Genomic DNA, 18,562 nt, shown 5'->3' with positions numbered 1-18,562 from the left:
ATATCATTCATTCCAATTTAGATGTGGAAAAATATCCCATCTGAAGAGTGCGTTACATGGTAGCACCAGATTGCATTTGTTCTAAACAACAAGGGGTCAGATCCCATGTTGGCATGCGATGAAATTTTAATACATCCATGGATGAGACTCAGAATGCTGTCTGGGTTTGTTAATGTGTTTGATATGCACATTAATCATCTGTCACATTTGGAAATGTGAGACTTCAGCTTGTCTTTGCACTTTTAGACCCACATCGAATTGAAAACACACAAAAAATGTCCTCTGCCCACATTTTGGTGTTAACATTTTCAAGCATTTAGCATCTTCTCTTAAATCTAAACCCAGAAAAACCTCAATCCTGCACAATCATTAAATAGTTAATTGACAGATGGCAAACAATAAAACGGTGTGTTACATTTGGACAACTCTTCTCAATCTCTGCAAGGTCAGCTGCTGCCTTTTGTCACCTGCACCTTGTATTTGTTTCAGTTTAGTCAAAAACTAAATAAAGATTTTCTTATATCCTTCTGTTGTAAGAAGGGGGTTTGAACAAGGATCTCGCTACCTGCTAAAAAATGACGACAGTAATTAATGTGGGCTGCAAACAGACTTATCTGGTATTAATATATGCAACAGTAAGTGAAACAACCAATTAGCTAGAGAAATAATCTGCAAGGAAATCGATACATCAGTTATTGTTTTAAAATTTAAAAAAAGATAATATATCTAAATTCTCTGGTTTCAACTTGTGACATGACATATTAACTTTAATGGACTTTTAGATAGCACTCAATATGCTTGGGCCTTGGTAAATTGGGATGGACTTTGTTCACAATTCACAAATTATGGCAAATTATTCACTATATGACAGTCAGTTAATCAAGAAAATAATTAAAATATTATTCCATAATAAAACAATCATTAGGTCTCAGAAATGATCAGTTGGGAATAAAAAAAAAAAACACACAAAATGTTGACTTGTAAGAGGCTGTATGCCAAATACACACACAAAAAACAGTAAATGAACGAAAAAATATAATGATAATAGTGCTTTGTATAAGAAGACAATATTTACCAGGCATAAAGTGCATGCAGATGCAGAGGACACCCAGGTAATATAATACACCCTAAACATGCACACAAACACACTGTCTGAACTCTCAGGTGGTCAAGCAGTGTGCGTGTCGTAACTGAAAACAACTAGAAACACAGTACCAGTGATTTTTGTAGCTTGCTGGGAGAAGTGTGTGGGTGTGACAGATGAATTAGAAATCTTACAAACTCTGGTTATATTTGTTCCTTCACACATCCCTCAGCGTTGCTTCTGTAAATTCTTGAAGTAGAGTTGTAAAAGTTTTGAATGAAACCTTTCCAACTTAAGCAGATGTATCAACTTTTCAACTTGTTTATTTTTACACCATTTAAAAAAAAAGACCTAGACTCCCTTTTTTTAAAGCATCTCTTTTCTTGGTGTCTTCTGCTTCTGAACCCTGTCAACTCTGTTATTATCAAGCAAGACACCTGCAAGCACAAGGAAGTGACACACACACACACACACACACACACACACACACACACACACACACACACACACACACACACACACACACACACACACACACACACACACACACACACACCCCTGAGACCCCCCTGGCTATGTAATATGCTTCCTCTTCAAAACTTTAGACATTCTTGCATCTTCACTGTTGCAGACAGAGGTGGGAGAAGTACACAGATTGTCTCACAAACACTAAAGTAAGTGCAAGTACTTGCTTAAAAAAGCACAAAAGTACATGTACTCCACTATGATATAGAGTTCTCTCAGTCTGACTGAGTTACTAAAAAAAACAAATTAACTAGTCACTGTATGTATCACCAGGTGGCTAATCCAAAATACATATTCTGTTTCAAAAAAGTTGGCACGCTGTGTAAAATGTCAATGAAAACAAAATGCAATGATGATAAACCTGATTATTTTTTGTACTTAATATCTAAACTAAGACATGAGATTTTCTTTTAAATATCTGCTTACTTGAAATATTATGTAAGCACCAAAAGTGGGGACAGGAGTATATTTACATTTAGTCATTTAGTTTAGCTTATTTACCACCAGAGATCCAGAGAAGGTTTCTTTTCATGATAGAATTTCATCAACTTGTATTTGAGTCTAAACGATGGGTCAATTAAATGTACAACAAAATACTGGTGCTGGTCATGTTAACAGTTTCCATGATGTGGAAAAAAAACGGTGCTCTATAAATATTAATAACTTGTGGAGACCTTGTGTGTTGTCATCTGTATCATTGTCTTTATTACAGCACTATGTGATGGTCGGAAGATCATGGTCACTTGTTATTGGTTTTCAGCCTGGTCCATTAAGTTCAGAAATCTGTACAGTGGATACTGAAGTTCCTAAAACTGCTGCAGTTTTTTTTTTTATTAACAAATTGTATTATTTAGTTTAACTATTTGCCCATGAAGTTTTTTGAGACGTGATCCTCACCCATTCTGGAAGATTCAGCATCTCTGGGACTTATTGTAGACTACACTCATTAAATCAACTTACAAATCCACAAAAAAAGTGCTTAAAGCCTACTGACTCCTCAGCTTGACTCAGGGATGTCAGTAGATTTTCTTTAAAATTAAGAATCTACATAAAATTAAAAATGAAAGTAGTCCAGTATTTTAAAACTGCACTTAATTACAGTACTGGAGTAAGTATGCTTATAGCTACTTACCTCCACAGCAGACAGAGTCACGTGTGTAGATGTACATTGTTCACATGTACTCGTTAAAAGAAATACAGTGGTGTCGTTTTCCTTTTTACTCTGATCTTATACTGATCTTTTAATACTGATTTTACTTTCTTCTGTCTTGTGTCTCTAGCTTTTCTCCTCACGTTAACTCTAGTTCTCTGTCTCTCTATTTGTCTCCCAACGTCCCACGCACCACCACTTACTCTCCCCCAGGCAGATGATTTATTTCCTGCACTGTTTTCCCTGGACCACATGGCCAGGCAGTTTGCCCTAGCTCCACTCATCCAGAACCGATGTCATTCAGATCCAGTTAAATAAATGGCCCTATAAATTTCCTCCAATAATAAGCCCGCTTGCTGCAGGAATGTGCGGCGGCTCGTTGGGGATGGGACGGGTGGGGGTGGGGAAGTGGGTTAATCCATGGAGCCCCGAGACCCAGACAGTATGGACCAGTGTGAGAAATCATGGATGCTGTTTGGATGAAGAGGAATCTGGGTTGAGCAAGTGTGTGTGAATGTGTGTGCATAGTATGTGGGAGTGGTGTCTGCTCTCTGTGAGGGAAGCAGAGGAGTAGATGGGGGATTCCAGGCCCCTGTCTGTCTCCCTACCTGGAACGATACCTCAGGGACACTTTAAATCAGCCCACCCAGAAACAGATACACCAGTCGGGCCTCTGTAAGGCTCTGCTAAATCTAGTCAAGTGCGTTTGTATGTCCATCTGTGCATGTGTGTATTTGCACATATGTGCCAAAAATGTTCTGCATTGGAATCTGTAGAAGTGCAGCTAACTCATCTATAAGCCTCAATGTATAATCACCACCATCATACAGTTCAAATGAGCAGAAAAATCAGACAAGAGCACTTTGATGGCTATACCGTTTTTACTGATCTCATAACTATACTAAACTAAATGGCAAAACATCAATTTAAAGCTGTGTCATAAGTTTTGCTCTTCATCATCAACCATAAAACACATTGCACAGGGTAAATTCTGCTCTTTTGTTGTCCTATTTCACTCAGTCACAGGCTTTGTGTGCACCTCCAGCTGATTTATTGGCCCTAACTGCAGTAGCCGGCTGGCAACACATGAGAAAAATGTCTGACCTCTGCACCATCTTGCCATTATGAGTCTCTGTGGGAAACATGGAAACTTAATATTATTTCTCCCACCAACAGAGGGATGCACTTAGCACCAGGGTAGTGAGAGTGTTATGTTCTTGTCATGTTCACTTCACACCACTGCTCAAATTGGGCCACAGCCGAGAGATTACATGTCTTTTTTCCAGTGTTACCTACAGTCTGAATGTGTAAAGTAGAGTGCAGCTTGCCCTGGATTTACAATGGTGCAAATGACATTACCTGGCATTGTAAAACAAACATACCTGACCTGGCTTTCAACTGAAGGAGCAAAAAAGTGGGGAGCTACCATTTCCACTGACCTGGAGGTTCTGGGTGTGTGCTGTGTGTGGGTGAGGGTGGGTGTGGGTGAACACCCCTTGCCTCCATGCTGCCTGACTCCATCCCCTACCCTCTACCTTGTCGTTATGGAGTTGAGTGACTGGCCCACTATGTGATGCCAGTGACCCGAAACCCGTTTACAGCCTTAAATCGCTGCCCTTGTCTGCCACCCCCACCTTCACCTCTCTCGAAAACCACACTGCCACCCTCCTGTCCCTCGCCTCCAGAGGATGACAAATCATCCTCTGCTCTTTAAATGGAGCTGAGACCTTACAGGGCCTCTGGTCCCGTCTCTGCAGCCTGCCATGTCTGATTAGAGAGGGGATTCCTCATGCTTGAATGAGGCAGTGGATCTGGTTAGCCCTACACCTCCCCTCCACCTACAAGAGCTGTAGCTTATATCTATGTGTTTATCAAATCTACAAAGAGAAAATAAACAGTGTTTGAATGTGATGTTGACAGATTGGCTGGAAATGTGAACATCAGCCATAGTGGAAAGAAGTGGGCATTTATTGCCAGGAGAAAGGATATAGTTTCAAATGTGTACTTGTATGTGTATGTTACATCCCTGTTGGATGAAATGATCCGCCTGTGTGTGTATGCTTGCATATCTGTTTCGGTGTGTTTGCATACCTGTTGCATGAATTGGCGTATGCGTCTATGTGTGCAGCTCTGTGTATGCATGTACATACTATGTAACCGTCTGGCTCCCATGTGAGGCAGTAAATCTATCATTCCTGCCACGTTTACCTACCACTTCACAGAGCTGTATGTCGAGTGTAAACAACGTTTATCACTGCATGCAAATGAGCCTCCCCTCCACAAAGACTCCATTCAGTCTAAGCAGGGAGTTTTACCAGCACACACTCCAGATTACACGCTTATACTTATGAAATGTGTGATGCTTCACTGTCACTCATGGGCTACGATGGTTCCTTTCATTTTTCATTTTCCAAATGACTTGCCTTTTCTGGAGCCATTATTAGAGTTATGACCAGTACTACTCCACAGGCATGTGGTGAATCTCCTTTCCACCTTTGTTCACCTTCTATTTCCTCTTCTTGTAACCCCCCCTTTTGCTTAGTCCTCTTTTTTCTGTTCTGCTTCTGTGTGTCCTCTGAAGGAGGTAGTAATGTGTTTTGATTTCAGTAATTGAGGTCTATGTCTTTCACACCTATCACGACAATGTCCTTGTCTTTTCTTTTCCTTTTTAACTGCCTACCTGATTTAGCTGATGTAACCCAATGTGATGAAATCAGTACTTAGATCAGTACTCACATTTTGCATGAACATAGTCTGCATAGTGATTTGAGCCACAGCTGGAGTTTTAGTGTCCCTTCATGACTCAGTGTTCGTCAGAAACAAAAAACTGACTGAAACATGAACATCAGCAGCACGTGTTGCTGTAAATTATGACTTAGGGCTCCCTCGGGACATATGAAAGATTTATAGCACACTAATAAGCACTATCTCTTCAGCAGATCACACTACTAGACTCTCTGTTTGAGTCTATGTGCGTGTGTGCTTGTGCATGTATGTGTAAGAGAAAGAGAGAAAGACAAAGACACGTACATATTAACAATATTAATATAATGCCTATTGTTACAAACAGGTACAAATTGTACCGTATGAAAAGTTTTTCTGAGTCATAAATCTGCTGGGACTGTGTATAGTGTATTCTATCTCGCTGATATCAAGTTATAGGTTAGATTATCTTATTTACTGACTATTATAGTAGCATGTATCAACTAGGACTATGAGAGAAAATCTAGGAAGACATGTAATAACTAACCAAGAACCTCCTAAGTGTTCTTGTCCAAAAAGGCCTTTTGATAGATCCGACCTCTCTGCTATGAGCCAGACACTAATATCTGAGAGTAAAGCCTTGATAACAAAGCAGAAAACTAATTGCTTTCATATTCACCCCAGCCCTGTGTATGCCTGTACATATGTATGTGTGTGAGCAGCTTGTGAGGTTAAGACATGTTCCCTGTCAGCATTGCTGTTAGTTTGAATTTGCTGCCTCCTTCTAAGAGCTCCTTTTGACAGAGCAACAATACTGTGAAATCTGACTGAAGAAGCCCTCACACAATAAAAGAGAAAGACGGCTAATGTGCTGACTTGTGAGTGTGTGCAGTGTGTCTGCATGTGTAAAGGCATGCATACGCGCCTATTTGCTTTTATTTGTTTGTGTGGCTGTTCACCTGTGACCAGGGCTATTCATTAGGCAGAGATGAGCTCATGAGGGTGGGTCTGACAGAGGGATTGGCGAGTGTATGGTCTGGTGGCCTGTTTCAAATCCAAGGTTAATCCTAGCCTTTCGTGCAGAAAGCGCAGTGGGTGGGTAGGGAATAAGGTGGCAGAAAGATAAAATACTGGTGGATTTGTTTGAAAATATAATATTGAAGTTTGAAAGTATTAAAAAGGATGGCTCTTAAGCATTTTAGCCAATGTGCTCTCTTAACATGATGTGCTTTTGTTTGTCAACATCTTATTTTTAATTTGTCTAGTTATATTATGGCAACCACAGTAAGGCCTAACTGTGTTTTAAATGGAAATTGACCTTTTGGAAATCTGCTTCCAGGGTGAAGAACTTGTGTTTTTGGCTTGTAACTTACAGCCTTCATTTAATAGCAGATGGCCACAACTTCTGGTATTCACATTGTTAGCTGGACTTTTTGTATGCTTACACATCCACTGTAACACACAGTAGTCACCCACTACTAACCCATAAGAACTCATTTCTACTGCAAGGAGAATTATGTGGGAAAATGAAACAAACCAAATGAACCATGTGGAGCACATTTCTTAAAGTGTTTGTGACATCCAATAAAGAGTACACTACACCCTAATTACACCTGGTGGTGTGACAGGCAGTGTATGAGTATACGGTATGAGTATACTTGTTGTCCTGGGTACACCAGCACAACAAGGCATCCAGCACTCCATGTTGCATAATACGCTGCCAGAAAGGAAAAAAATGAAACTAATGCAAAATGTTGGTGACAGTTGCGTCTGGGTTGTTATAGGTTAATGTCAGAATGCGCCACAGAGGGGCACTTTGCTGTTCATCTGTTAGTTTGGAGGGCATGTTTTTGTATTTGCATGTAGATGGATCATTTGTTTAAAATTCTGTTCTTGTGTTACTTTTGTATGGACTGAAATATTTTTTAAGAATAAAAGAGGAACCCTCATTTTAAAAGTGTGTGTTCATGTTCACTAGGCCTAAGTGTTTTTTTAACTACAAATGTGGAACATTATTTCATTTTGCCTGAGCAGATTTAGAATGTTTTTTTGTTACACATGGGATAAATTGATCCAAAATACGATTTAACTAGTTCATACCTTTTTGTTTAAAAAAAGAAAAATCTCTGTGTCTCTGTCCAGCTGTCCTGTATGTCCAATAAACACACTCCTTTTAGCTCTGTGTTGGTCTCCACCAACTCACCAAAGAAATATAGCCTTTTAGCTTTACCAGCTAATTAACATTTTTGGTGTTGGCGAGGTTGCACACAGTGGGTGTATCAGAGCGGTTTTGCTAAAAACAGAAATTAGGTTGATGAGATTCTTTGTTGTTTGTAAGTATGAGCAACTTCTTCCACATTACACATTTCATCTATTGTTCTCTGACCTCTAAAACTGGTCCTTGTCCATGTAAAACATACTGAGCTAAGGCAAGAGGAAGTGATTGCATGTTTAGATACTACTCTATGCGCTGTCACAGTTCCACTACCACCATTACTTTCAGTTATACACAGACTACTTATGTACTGTATGCATGTCGTGCCACCATTCCCAAACCGCCCTCTCAGGATTCTTATATGCTTCTTGGCAGCAGCTGCAGCCATTTGTACTGTGCACTTCTGTATTAGTTCATGATTTAGTTTGTGTGCGTGCTCTCTCCCTCTGGCACAGCTGACAGGGCAAGCACTCGGAGCAGCATGTAGCCACTGGCATGTAGTCTGCAGAGGATTTAGAGGACAGAGAAAGTCATGTTTTTTTTTCTTTTAGTTGCCCCCCCCCCTCACACACACACACACACACACTTTCTTTCTTTAATGTGGGTGTCACTCCCTTTACTGTTCTTAGACGTGTGCGCACACACACTTAGACACTTTAAAAAAGGTGAAATGAATGATGAAATCCATCCTTTGAGGTTTACTTTTCTGCTTCCCAGAGTCTCTCTTTCTCTCTATTGCCTGATTGATTGTTTAGCCCTGTTTTCGTCAACAGAGAATTCCACAGGAAACAACCATAATTAAGAAATATTGATGCTGGATACATCTATTTGCTTTTCTAAAATGATCATTAGTAAATTTTGGCTGCAGTCATTCATCACTGTGCAGAGGCACTTGGCATCGGACACACACGCCTATTGCTGGCCTATCCCAACATTTCTCCTGGCGATGACTTCATTAGAGCTCGATTTGCTGTCCTATAAACATGTGTCTCTCTGGGAGATATGATATAATGACTGGGCTAACCATTCATCTGTCTTCCATACACATGGTAAAGCATAACATCCCTAAGCAATACGAGGAGGTGAACAGAATAATGTAATCACCATGACACAGACTTTCATTTTGAACGCTGATACATTTGTTAGCTTTAAAACAGGCCTGATGATATGTTTTCATGAGAGATATGAGGCAATTAGCGAAACTCCTAAGAGGCTCCACATTCAGCAGAGCATCACTCCCACAATCTGAGTGAAGTCTGGGAAATTGCGACATTGTGATACAGTGAAATAGCAAGGAGAAAGGCTCGTTGGGAATTCTCATTATGTAAAATCCTACTGGATAAATTCTGAATACCATTTAAAATCTCCATAGTACAGTGTATGTGTGCAGAAATATTAATCATAATATTGTGGCTATTGTGCGTAATTTTCCACTTTTCTAGATGGTTCATCAGTTTTTGGACATAATTATGGAAAACTGTGTCTAAGCTTTAAGTCACTGGGCAGCTGTTTCCTACAGTAGTGACTGACACATAGGAGCGCAAGCATTGCTGGAAGACCTGCTGTCACTATCCATGGTATAGTATTACTTAAAAACATTTATACAAGACATATCTGCCCTTCTTTTAATACAGCAAAGGTTGTCTTCCATGAAGGATTTAATACATCTAACTGCCCAGCCTGTAATCACGTTTGCCGAAACAGGATTTTCAGAGTTGAGGGAGCACTTCTAACATATGCATTGATTTGAAAGATGAAGGTGTCAGTTGGTGTCTTTGGTAAATTTGTTATATGCTTGTGATTCAGGCTTTATCCTAGTTTACAGGCATTTTAAATAATACTAAGTGCACATCCAGGTCGCAGTTATAAAATTCTGCTGCACCACAAAGAATCTCTACCACCAAGATACTGACTGTGCTGTCAGCTGGAGTTTTTCACACTGGGCAGCAGTACTGCATGTTAAGCCAGCATCTGTTGTAATTTAATTGTAGAAGTTTAACCCACTTCTCAGAAATATATCAGCAGAGCTGAGAGTGTCATAGCACCCAACAGAAATTAGCTGCTCTCCCAACCATTTCCATTAACCTTCTCTGTTTCTATGTGACTTTCTGCTTGGCCCTTTTGAGAAATGAGTCGCTTTTCAGTAAGTAAGTAAGTTTACAGCATGCCATCTGTTGTTCCCTACTGTACATTACCTCATTATATGAACTATATAGTAGAGGTAAGTAGCAGTAACAGGAGTTCAGAAAATCAAATCATAAATTGGACTATGAAATAGAAAGTTTTAGCTTTTAAAACAATCTGTGTAGTTTTGGCCATTAGTTGTCTAAGTAATAATAACTTTTTACTCTAGTTAATTACTGAGATTTGGGAATGTGGAAACATTGTTAAAAAGACATGCCAGACACATGAGCATGCAATAATATGCACTGCTACTGTGCATTAACACCTTTGCAACAGTTTTTTTATCAGTCACAAAGAGAGCACTTCCATCCAAGGACAATGCCCTCAGAAGCCTCTTCAGGGAAGAGCACAAACCCTGCAGCTCTGAAACAAATAAGGTCTAATGGACTTTTACCTTTTGCCTCTATCCAGCCAGGTTTAGACAATATGTAGAAGAAACCAGTGGAAGCTTTCCATAGAGAGCTGGCAGCCTGCAGGGTTTCAATCTAGACGTAAAGTATACTGCAGTAGGTGATTTAGTCTTTCTTGTGAATGCAATCTCCTGACAAAGACTTCAAATGCAAAAAAAAAACACAGACTTGCTAAATTTGACACTCATTTTCAGGATGCCATAATTTGGCAATGAAGAGAAAACATGCTTAAGTGAATGTGTATAATAGTGTATAATACAATAAAAGGCAAAATGAGAGCAGAATATCTTACAGGACAATGCATGAAATCCAAATGCATAACAACACTAACCAAACAAACACACACAGGGAAGAACCAGATTAACAAACATAACCAGCCTGACAAACCTGACTGCTGCTATCTGAATTTAGCAGTGGCAAAGAATACACCTGTCTAAGCTGCAGGATGCCGGATGAACTTAAGGGGTGAAAATACTCTGGAGCGTTAGTGGGTCTAAAACTCTTTTGACACTTTTTAACCAGTACATGTTTTTTTTATTGATTCATTCTCACATCTTAGCTGCTTATCCATATCCTTTTAAATTAGCTGAGAGAAAGAGTTGATTTATTTAGTCCAAAATACCACCTCTTTCATTGATTCACTGTAACTCACTGTGTCATGCCTTTGCCTCTGTTTAACTCTGAACCCTGACCTGACAGCACAGCAAGACCTCCCCATAAATTACTGATCATTAGAAGTGAAGTGAGCCTGTCTTTTGTTTGTGTGTGTGCAACAGTTAAGGCCGAACACAGAATGGTGAAAAAGTGATTTATGATGGGTTGTAGTACAACTTAAGTGTTTAAAGAGACAATTTTGTAATCCTCCATGAATCCTTAAGATGTTTTTACTATCAAAGCTGAGCCCATAAATCAGTCTAAACAGAAGCAAGTGTCATTAAGACATGATTTAGACCGTGATTTGTACAAGAGTAAAAGTGTGAATAAAACAGATGAGGAAGGGAATCATCACTGTTCAAACTGAGTAACTGAAATGATACAGACTTGAAACAACATAATTTCTCCACATTTAACAGTACAAAGACTTTGTAGTTTTCCTAACACTAGACCCAGAGGACATCTGTTTTCCAGCTGAGCCTGACCTCTGTTCTCCCTAGAAAGGGGACAATTAGGAAAAAAATCACTTTCTGTATTTAATGTTCCAAATGTCAGTACAAAGTTCACTATTGCACATTTCTTGCTTAAATTCCACTGCTACTTGGTCTTATATTTGCAATTATTATTAACTGATGCATTTCATCTGAATACAAAGAGTTTCCTAATTTAAACACACTATTAGCTAGTGGCACTTTTTCACCAAGCCTGTGTCATAACCAGTTATAAAACCTAATTCTTCAGACTGACTTCTACATTCACTCAGGCACTCTATTTACATGTAGGGGACCAAAACATTATAACTGCCTCTTAATTTATTGTACCCAGCACCACTCCACCACCAAATATGACCTCAGTAATAACCAGATAAACTGAGAAATTATAACTTGGTAAAAGTAGATTTTTTTGGTCATGGTACTGTCTTAGACAGTATTAGATTGTACAGGTGTATGTAATAAAGTGACCAGTGATGATAGAGATGTTGCAGTTAGATGGCATGCACACAAACTCTTGTACTACCAGAGAGCTCCACTAATAAGTGTATTTTAATTAAAGTTTAATATGATTATTTTCAGAACTACATACACTGAACAAAGAGACTGTTGCAGCAGGCCTATATGAAAATATCCCTTCAAGCAGCGCTGAGTCTTCAGCACATTGAACTAATGTTGACATGTAGCCAGGGATGTGTCGATCATGTAGTTTCTTATTTTACACCATGTTCTCATTGTGTTGCTGAATCACCTCCCTGTTAAGCCACAAAGAAAATGAAAAAAAGAATGAGCTCTGGCACTTGTTGCGACTCGCAGCAGTCAGTAAAAGGAAAGAGGCAATTATAGAGCTTGTTTTCTGGAGAAAACCCACAAATAGTTTATGAGGAAGCTCCAGTAGTTCCCATGCCTACACAATATTTGAATAGAACAACAATAAAATGTTTTATATAATAAACATTGAGATAACCATAAATCCTGTCTGAGTATATGGTAATTTGAAAATACTGAACGTAACAGCTGGATTTTTAAAATATGTTTTTATATGTTTTAACTGCAAATATCATTTCCCCCCCAATGTAAAAACAACGATCTCCCAAATGATCATTAAATGTGGATGACTTCAGTTTGAAAAGAAGTAGTCCCGTATAATATATCCAAGTTGTTCCAAACCTATTTCCTCTTTTAAATAATTCTGCATAGTTAGACTCTTGAGGATGCATATTTGAGAATCGCTGGTCCATGGGGTCTCATCTAAGTTTCCAGAGGTTAACCATGATGCCCTGTGCGACTGCAAAGGATTCAAGTTGGTAGGGGTTCCTCTGTGTGTGTGTTTTAGACCTCATTTTCCCCTCCAACATCTCAGGAGGTCCGACCAGACCTGGCAGCTCCTCAAAGACGCCCTTCTTTTGCCCTGTGCCCCTGGGGAGGGCTGCCCCTAACAGTTATGCAAAGTCAACAAGCCCTAATTGTAGGATCAGCTTACAAGCTAAATTCTTCTTGAGCCCATTAACAACTGCAGTTAATTATAAGTCAAGGAGAGGGATTTTTGAATGTGAGTGACAGCAAAAAGAGGCGACGCAGAAACACGACAGAAGGGGAAAAAATACCTGGAAACATTTCACGTTACATCTTAGATACAATATACACATGCAGAAAGGCACAGGAGGACCTGCCAGACTACAGTAAATCTATTCTTCATTGGTCTTTGTTGCAGGGATTTGTTCTAATGAGAGCTCAGAGCACAATCAGACCAAAGTCACAATCAGACCAATTTTCCTCCAGCTTTAATGTGTCAGCTTGACAGCAAGATCTATTTGCCCCCTTATTGTATGCTTGGACAGCTGAGTGCACATCAATCTAAAAATAAGACATTGATGAGGCAAGTGAGCCACCAGACTGTGGCAAAAACAGGTTCAGTGGGTGAAAGTTGGTGTGTTGGTGATTACTGACTATAGTGCAAGCTATGCTCAGTGCTGCTAAGGATGCATGCATGAATATAGAAACTGCTAAAAAGAAAGTTGGTAACTGTCTCTAAAAATCCAGGTATACAATTTACATGTATAATTTGATCATTTGATTTGTTTTTTATGGTCTTATCTTACAAATAAACCGTAAAGACAGATTCTGATCATTTTATTCACAGGAAGATAAGTTGCTTGCCAATTTTCCTACAACTTGTTCCACTGCCTAACAAGTCCCAGCAGAAACACTACAGCAGCACTGTGTCTCACTGTCATAAACCCACTGTGGTTCCACACGTGTATTTGTTATAGTTCCACTGTGATATGTCTAAGAAATGTCTAAATGACAAGGCAGAAGACAAAAGCAGTGACTGTGGGGCGAACAGAGGCACCATCAGGCCTCGTGGCTCTAAGCCTGCTTTATTGAATTCTCTGTTGTCTTTATGAAGGCTAGGCTAAGACAGGGCAACAGGTGCCAGTCTCAAGTGGGATGAACATTAGGATGTTCCCTTTGACCTCAGAGGAAGATAGGACAGCTGCAATGTCTGGGTGTGGGGGGACGATGGGGAATGAATAGAATGACAGAGCTCACCAGGTTGCAGACGGACTGTTCACAGGTCAAGGCCATTGAAACATAGATAAATAGATAGATAAAGACCTATACTGTAGTTACGTCATTAGAGTCTAAAGGACAGGGAGAGTTTGTTTGTATGATGTGTGAAGTCAAACATGTTTATTGCTGCCCCAAAAAACAAAGAGTGTAGAAGTTGTGTAGAAATGAAATTGTAAGTGAGTATGATTGTCAGTTTGCTGGATTTGGTTTCCAGACCCACAGTTTCACCATTTGAAAACCACCATGTTATAATCATGCACAACTGATGTGTTGACTGCTGTTGATTTGTAGACGAGCAGACAAGTCTACATACATGCATCTTTTCTTCTGTATTGCATCATTTGGAATATAGACAGTTATAAATGACATGTCAAATGACACTAGACTTGTCAACTGTTGATTCTCAGGCAAGGAATCCTTGCTTGTTGTTGTCGTTTTAACCTTTATTTTGGTATTTTATTAAGTTGTGACATTGTGTAAAATTAAATAAAAACAGAATGCAGTGACTGGCAAATAATTTAAAGACAACATTACAAATTCAACTTTTTCATCATTATTTGCTAACATTTTTACACACAATGTTGCAAGACTTTTGAAAACACTCTGTGAGAGACTGGTTTAGGTACACCTCAGAAAACCAGTGGCAGTAAATGTCAGCATGTCAAACTTTAAAGAAACATATGCTGCTGTCCAGGCATCCTTTTCAGTGAAGGCCTTGATTTTTATTATGATTATTGTTATTTTATTTCCTTTAACTAGTTCAGCTGTACTGTTTAAAAAAAAAAGAAAAAGGAGTTTGATTGTCTAAAACTTCAACCCATAATTTGGTCAGTCTGGTGAAAGAAACTGGGGGACACAGCAAGTTCTTGGATATGTTTATTAAGGATCCCGAAGCAACAGCAGAGCAAATCGCTGGCACCATGCTCTGTCTGCCTCTCTTTTACGCTCTTTCTCTCACTCTCACTTGTGCTCTCTCTCTCTCTCTCTCTCCCCTCTTCTCTCTCTTCTTCACTTACCCTACTACATTTTCTTCTCACCAGTGCCTCCCTCTTTTTCAGCTGCAGACAAAGAAAGCCCCTAACCAGTCGGCCAGTCCACTCTGCAGAGGGCCCTGCCAATCACCATCTGGTTGTTCTCATGGTTGTTCTTCTGAACCAGTCTTTCCATTGCACAAGTGCCATGAGGTACCTGCTGGGTTTAAACCAATACACGTCTGTAGAGCTATACCATTTGTTTCTTTAGGAAACAGTCTGGAACTAATACATCATAGTGATTCTAACCATCAGTAAAGATGGCTTGAATTTTTAGTTTGTAGTTTTGTAGTTTGTGAAGTGCTAATTCCAAAACATATTATTAGATATAGAGAGGGTAACAGTACTTATAAATGCGACTGTTTCTTACTCATCCACATCTTAACTAACAGTAAGTCATTCCAGTTCATTAAACTTTCAGTCAACCTGCAGCAGTTATGTGTTTGCACCTGTGTACACGCCCACTGTATACAGCACATCTGTGTCTATCTATTTATCTGTATACTGTACTATTACAGTATCTGTTTTTTTAACCTTTTAATCTTAAAGGGGAGGTTTGTGCAGTACATGTTTGACAATGCCCTGTTCCGTGATCTTGCATACACTCGGCGTACTGATATTGTTAAGGGAGGGTAAATATCATGAATTCTCTGCCTGGCATTTTCCTATGACTGCTGTCACTGCTATATCAACAAGATAATGAGTGAGATCATCTTGACTTTGCCAACAGGCTGTAGGGCTCAGTTTAACATTTTGACTTTCATGCAGCCAGTTTGAACAGAAACATTAAGGGGAATTAAGGAGTGAAAAGAGAGTAACTGGCCAGCTACATTCGAGCTGTGTGAAATATGAAAATGTGAAGATTGAAAAATGTCCATGCTGAAATTCTGAGGTTTAAAGTCAACTCTACTATTGCTGGATATAATTACATTTTGGACTAATACAATCTGAGGATATTGCGACTTAAAAAACTGAAGACAGGAGTCCCATTTGCATGCAATTATCAGAGTCCATGGTGGCTACAGCTCTGTGTGAGGGACAGGTGGGGGTCTGAAATAATAAATAATAAATAGTTAATAATAGAATAATCATCGGTCATATAATAACCTGATGGTACCTTGCTCCAGGCTCCTTTGGAATGTTCCCCTTTTTCTGTCCCTCATCTCCCCTGAGCTATACTTAAACAAATGAAGGAGAAAACAAGAGTGAAAACTGAAGGATGCAAAAATAATTAACCCTTAAGACTTGGGAATGGGAAATTGACAAAATTCCAATGACTGTACATGGAGTAATCTCTGTTCACACACCAGAGCAAAAGAGAAATGCTCAGATGAGCCAAGAACTGAGGCCACAGTGGAGATCAGTACAACAATTCCTATATTGTCAGCATTGTCTACAGTCAAACTTGCTCTATATTTGCACTGACTAGTTACTGTGTGTGTTTTGGTGGGACAGTTTGGAACGTGACATGGTTGTTTGCCTAGCATTAAAAAGATGTTTATTGTAGTCACACAACATCTATGACTGTTCCCATTGAAAAGCTAGAATCCTGGCACAATGCAGTAGTTGCAGAGGGTTTGTTATGTGTTTAAGACAATAATATATGTGCTGTAAATCAGGTTGTTGGCAATTCAAATTGTTTTTATGCATAATTAAGCTGACACCAAGGAGGACATCCTGAATGAGGGAGGTGTCACACCTGAGTGCTCTTGGACAAACACAGATTCATTACAGGTGCAATTTACAACCATCCAAGGCAAACAGGTCCAAGGCAACGGGTCAGCCGAAGAGCTTTGGGTAGGGAATAGGTCTTTCACTGTTTGTACCTATGGACCGAATAGTGGTGCAGAGTACCGAGCTTTGTGGGGGTCTCTGAAAGGGGTACTAGAAGGTGCTCTGAATGGGAACTCAGTCGTTCTGCTTTCAATGCTCACCTGGGCAATGACAGTGACACTCGGACACCATGTCCATTGGTGCACATGGCACCAGGACACCCTAGGTTGGAGGTCGATGATCAACTTTGTGATCGGGTCACCTGACCTCTGACCATATGTCTTGGACACTCACTGGACACAGGGGCTAAGCCGTCAACTGATGGTGTTGGTGTTGGTGTTGTGTCAGCAACCCCTGAATCCAGTGGTGGACACCCGAAGTAAGGGATGTGTCAAGCTCAAGATGGAGACACGGACACTTCCCTAGGGGGCCGTTACGGACATGTACTTCCAGGAGAAGACCTCAGGGCAGGTCTAGGACATGTGCAGCGACTATGTCTCTCAGCCGGCCTGGGAACACCTCAGCGTTCCTCGGAAGACCTGGAGGAGGTGTCTGGGCAGACGGAAGTCTGGGCATCCCTGCTTAGACTGCCGCCCCCCACAACCCAGCCCCAGAAAAGCAGAGAAGGTGACTGGATAGATGGATACAATCTACAATTTGTTGAGTAGTGAACATCTAAAACTATGAGCAGTAGTTTATGATATATACGCTGTAGTGAAAAGATGGGTAGTATCCACTGATTAATGTACTGTGTGTCATACATAACACCATACCAGCACTCTTGTTGCTTGTTGCATCTGCATGTTTTATATCTAATGTAGGAGGTAGCACTCCCAACTGCTTCCTAAAACTGCCAACGTTTTAGGTAAATAATTATCTATGATTTAAAAAAATGTGAACAGACCCATGCACCCATGTACTAATCTTGAGCACTTGGCATTATTAAAGAATTAAATTCTTATTTTATATTGACTTTTGCATTTTGCTATTTTAGCCTTTTTCTGTTTACTTTTTATTATGGTTTATTACTGCAATGATTTCTCTACACTTTGTGCATAACTAATGACATTAAAAATATGATCCTTTTCCAGTCATTCTGTTTTGTCATTATGTCTGCTGTCATGAAAAAGCTACAGCAGCCATGCAGTTAGACAATGATGAAAACTATATGCATCTTCTTTAGCTTTACCAAACTGACAACCAGTAACCAAGATGGAGGGATTGCAGCCTTAGGCAGCTCTCAGACTCTCAGCCTTTGAAAAAAACAGCCCTTTCAGTTGCCAACACAAAGGATGCTGATAAAAAAAAAAAGATAAGCTTGGGTCAACCTTTGACAGAATGTAACACGTTATCTGACAAGATACTTTGTTTGCCAGTCACATACTTGTTAGGGTACATGCCTGGTGGATTACTTTTTAACACAGATGCAGTATTTTAACTGTTTGCATCACAGCTTTCAAGGTGAAAAATAAAGTAACTGCAGTTGTGATATATCGACACACAGTTTCACCATTTGAAAATCATATAGGAAATAAACAGGGCATTGAAAAGAACATGTAGTATGTTGTCTCTCTAGTCACAACTGACAAAAATATTAACAGCATTTGTAAATGGAACATAGTGAAATTTCAAGACCTTAATTCATTCGTCAATCTTTCCAACTGTCTCTCGGTCCTCTAAGCCTGAGGTGTGCTGCGGCATGCATGGTGTGAGAAATCAGGCCCTGGCGATCTGCCAAGACAGTCATCAGACAAAGAACTCATGCAGT

General features: G+C 39.7%; 1 long non-coding RNA gene across 1 annotated transcript in view; it reads left to right on the top strand.

Moving 5' to 3' along the window:
* The window catches only part of LOC113150603, a 32,474-nt gene extending 14,714 nt beyond the window's left edge, over nt 1-17,760 (top strand). The window contains exon 2 of the long non-coding RNA XR_003297679.1: nt 15,049-17,760. This is a non-coding gene — a long non-coding RNA (uncharacterized LOC113150603). The remainder of the gene's footprint in view (nt 1-15,048) is intronic.
* The last annotated feature ends 802 nt before the right edge of the window (nt 17,761-18,562 follow it).

This window comes from Anabas testudineus, chromosome 9 (genome assembly GCF_900324465.2).
Source record: "Anabas testudineus chromosome 9, fAnaTes1.2, whole genome shotgun sequence".
NCBI classification, from domain to species: Eukaryota; Metazoa; Chordata; class Actinopteri; order Anabantiformes; family Anabantidae; genus Anabas; species Anabas testudineus.
The sequence above is the reverse complement of the archived record's forward strand: the minus strand, read 5'-3'. Positions and strand labels throughout refer to the sequence as shown.